The 4552-nt window shown below is 37.8% G+C and overlaps 1 long non-coding RNA gene across 1 annotated transcript; it reads left to right on the top strand.

Annotated features, from left to right (window-relative positions):
• Positions 1 to 1115: 1115 nt before the first annotated feature.
• On the top strand, positions 1116 to 2842 carry LOC141612287 (uncharacterized). The gene is made up of 2 exons (XR_012529068.1): positions 1116 to 1337; positions 2298 to 2842. It is a non-coding gene; the product is annotated as an uncharacterized LOC141612287 (long non-coding RNA).
• The last annotated feature ends 1710 nt before the right edge of the window (positions 2843 to 4552 follow it).

Here is a 4552-nt window from a genome sequence, read left to right as displayed (position 1 = left end):
GATCAAATGGAATTTGAACAAATAAAATCAAAGACAAAAAAACAAGACTATGTCGAGTGATACTGAGTTTCGATAACACGTTGTAACCAATTATATGGAGTATATACTTTAATTACTCTATGAACAACAAAAAGAATTTGAAATACGCATGAAAAGATTATACCGAGACTCGTTAACGAACTAGAAGGAATTGTTGGAAGTATTGCTTAGTTTTGCTTTAAAAGAATCCCACATTGATAAAATATGTTGGAGTATTGTAGTTATTTATAAGTGATCATTTGTATTGGACTACTAGATATGTAGTGGTAAATGGACCATACCACCACACACGCGCGCACGCCACGCCGGGCCAGGCCGGGCTCGGGCTTTGGGCTCTGGTAGAGCACCTGCGGTGCGTGCCGTAGGCCGTTTTTGGAAGTCCGATCACTTATTCTCTATATTGTTTTTGCAAAATTTCCGAAAATGATTGTTCCTAAACTGAAAGTGCGGTCTTCTGTACTGACTTGCTATTTACGAGACAATTTATTATGGTTTCTGGATCCTTCCTGCATCTCCTATATATACTCCCATTTTTTACCATTTCAGAACACACATCACAACAATTCCACAAATACTATCTTACAACCAGTTGTATATTAGCATTGTACAACCGCCTCAAAGTTGTTGAGTTCTTTACACAAAGTTGTCGAGCTATTTTATAAGTTATTGAGCTAATTTAAAAAGTTATTGAGTTTAATAATTATTCCTCTTAAGCTCAATAACTTTGTATTGTAACTCGACAATTTTGTTAGTAAAGCTCGACAACTTTATAACAAAACTCGACAACATTGAAAAGGTTGTACATAAACTACATACAACCAGTTGTATAATCTACTAATTGCAACAATTCTCTCTTCTCTCTATCTGTCTCTCTACACTCTATTTCCATAGCTGATTTTGGGCAACGTTCTGTTACTACTCCTCAATCTGAGTCTTTGTCGTACACCTTAGACTCGAACGTCGTGTAACCCTGGGGCTTGAACGCCGTGTAACCCTGGGGGTTGGTTGCCAAAAGGCTGTGTATATCGAGCGGGACAAATTCAACTTTAGACAGTGATTCTTATCACGCCACGACTTCTATCTTTGCTGATTCTGTAAATTTTTCCGTTCATTATTTTCTCAAGATACCGCCAACAGTAACAACATCGTTAACATGAAAATTAAAGACCATGTTCACGAGAAGAAAAAAAAAACCCAAATATTAACATCTTAACAAACCCTAATTTTCTAGATTAAGTTATCTTCAGTTTAGTACATCATACGATCCCTCTACGTTTGCGAAATTTGAATGTATCTAGGTAATTCCCAATTCATATTTCCTGTACTTTCCCCCCTTTTTTGGTACCTTTTATGATCATGGGTCATTCGAAAATAACCTTTTTTTGTGTTGCTTGCATAAGGATTCGATTGCGTACATCCGACCCTCCCTTGCCCCGCAATTTGCAGGAGTTCTTGAGGCATTAGGATAATATCGTATTATTGTTGTTGTTGTTGCTCAGTTGAAGCTAAACTCACATCAATCACCAGAAAATGGTATTATTGGGATTCAATTTAATTAAAATTGGATCTTTTTTTTGAAACACAATTATAATTGAATTTTGAATATATTGTTGGTTGTAATTTTTGAATGCAAACGACTGTGTTTTGTGGTTCTTTAAGTGTGCATTGGATTATGGGTACATGGTTTATTATAGTTTTAAGCTCTATGAGACTAAGCATGTCAACATAGATTATAGTGGGGTGTATGCTTATTTGAGCCGTCATTGTCGCTGTTGTTGTTGTTGTTGTTGTTGTTGTTGTTGTTGTTGTTGTTGTTGTTTTTGTTGTAGCATTCAAGGTTTCAAGTTAGTAATGTGATCATCGGAACATCGTATACAATGGTTCGTTGTGATTTTTATATGGCAAGATTCAACATTGATTCAATCAAGATTATGAGGAATTAGGCTAGGGAAGCCAGCATTATTAGATTATGAAATCGATTTAGTTTAGTCGTCATTTGTTTATGTTTATTATTAGGTCTTCAGACAAATTTAACACCGTGTCGTTAAGTGTGTTTAGATGCTCTTTTCATGACTGGTGTTGTGGCGCATATTGGTTAGCTTAAGTTCTGTTTTGTCAAAATTGATTATGAGGATATATTCTCTCTTTTCTAGACTTTGTAGCTTTCAGTTCTTTCTCATGCTCATAATGCACACATGCTTGGGCAAATTATTTATACCTTTTACCAAAAAGGTAACTGATGTGAACGGAAATCCCAGGAAACGTTCTGTCTACTGCTCAAGCTCTCAGGAAACAGATAATTAACTTGCTGAAGACTTTTGAGCTGAGGGAATTTCTGCATCTTCATCCTATGCAGCAAATCTTGAACTTCTGTAAGAAACATACCTTCAGTAATGATGGTGGGTTGAAGAAGAAGAAGAAAACTCGTGTACAGCTGATTATAGCTGCTGGCAAGTACTTTTTTGAATGCTGTTAGGACTTGGGATCAGGGAGCAGAGTTTCTACTTCTATCCTGACATTAAAAAAATTATATAGCTGCTGGTTTGCTGAGAAGAATATATCTACCAACTTTGCCTTCAGCAATGGCCCTGAAATGCTTATCGTTAATGCCACGGGCTAATCTCCACCAATTGACGAAAATTTGTATGTGGAAGGTTTGATACTAGTAGCACAAATGGATGTGGTGGAGGCTGATGAAGAGGTTCTTGTTTCAAATCATCAGCTGTAGATTAAAATATGAATGCAATATATATGAATGCACTATATCCTGCATTTACGTAATTTTGTGATCTCGATTTAGTCCCCTACATGACTACAATATATTCTTCATCTCAATCAATCCCCCATGTTGGTTCTACAAAGAATCCAGTCACTAAGGGTATGTTTGGATTGAAGGATTTGGAGGGAAAAGAAAGGAAGGGAGAGTACGGGATTTAAAATCCTTTGTTTGGATATCAAATGAGGGTGGAGGGAAATGGAGGGGAAGAGATTTGGAGGGATACAATTTCCCTCCTCCAAGCCTAATCAAAATCTCTCCACAATAGGCAAGATTTGGAGGGAAATTGTATCCAAACACCCACACCTCATTCCCCCTCCCCTTCCCTTCTCTCCCTTTCCCTTCCCTCCTTCCCCCTCCCCTTCCTTGCCCTCCACTTTTGCTATCCAAACACACCCTAAGTCCGTAATTGGTCCTTCACCTATTATTACCCTTGCTACCCCTGCAACTTATTGTCCTGATGGTCATCATGGTAGGTCATGTATGAAAGGATGAAAACCCAATAATGAATGACTATAATTGGCTAAATTGATATCAGACACCATGACACTGGTTTGAACATTCATAATAACTACTTCGACAAATCTTCTTAACCATTTGATGGACAAGAGTTTTGAAATGCCCAGTATGATTAGCCGTCCTTTTCCTAGAAACCAGGCTTCAGCATTTCAAATTCCAGCTGACAACCATAAACTCTGTAATTTGGATGACTATGGCTGGCTAGAAGGATATCAGAAGCCATCCTGTTACTGGAAAAAAACGCTAGTTTGGACATTGATAATAACTCTGCGGATCAGTTGTAACCGTTTGGACAAGAATAATTAAATGGCCAGCGTGATTAGCTGTCCGCTATCTGAAAAGCAGGCTTCAGTGTTTCTAATTCCACTTGGCAACCATAAACTCTGGCAGGAATATCGGTTTTCAGATTATTGGAAACTGTATGAGCAGCAGCAGCTGAATGTAAGTCTGTCAATGTCACTGCCTGAGCAGTTTCAAGGTCAATCTATTTGGGAAAGTCATTTTCTGGTGTGAAATCTATGTTAGTAGTGTGAAGGTATGCAACTTTATATCTGTAGTCTGCCATGAATAAATCTGTGTTATACCGTAGTCTTTACGGTACTTAACTTGGTTCTTTGGACAGGAACATGTTGAGATTAATATCTGACATAAATTCTACTGGATCTGCACTGTGCTTCAGATCAGTCCAGAAATGATACTATTTGTTGAAGGCCTCTGTTCATAAACAAGTATTACAAATTGGTTTCTTATGTGATGCATAGTGCAACTTATGTATAAGGATATGAATTTTGTTAGAATGCCTAGGACTCTTTGTTTTGGCTACATAAGGGCGTCACTGCCTCAATGTGGCTCTTGTGTACATGAGTAGCAGAGAACCTTTACCTCAAACCTTGCGCCTCATAGACATAGGGCGTCACTGCCTCAATGTGGGTCACACATTTTAACACTAAGATTTTATTGCTCGTCATATTTGCCGAACAGATGTCATTATAATTGAACTCAAATGGTCGGGCTTATTAGTGGAAGAAGGCACTGTAAATTTGAAGGGATTGGTGCTAGTTTGGCTGGTTTAATTGGGTATATCTGTTTCATGTTTGGTTGTGGTGAAGTTCGCTTTTGATACTACTAAAACTTCAAGAAGATGTTAAAAGATCGTGATGTCAACATGCATTACAAAACCCTATCTATATCAGCAGTTCAGCACAAGGAAGCTGATTT

Source organism: Silene latifolia, chromosome 11 (genome assembly GCF_048544455.1).
Source record: "Silene latifolia isolate original U9 population chromosome 11, ASM4854445v1, whole genome shotgun sequence".
NCBI classification, from domain to species: Eukaryota; Viridiplantae; Streptophyta; class Magnoliopsida; order Caryophyllales; family Caryophyllaceae; genus Silene; species Silene latifolia.
The sequence above is the reverse complement of the archived record's forward strand: the minus strand, read 5'-3'. Positions and strand labels throughout refer to the sequence as shown.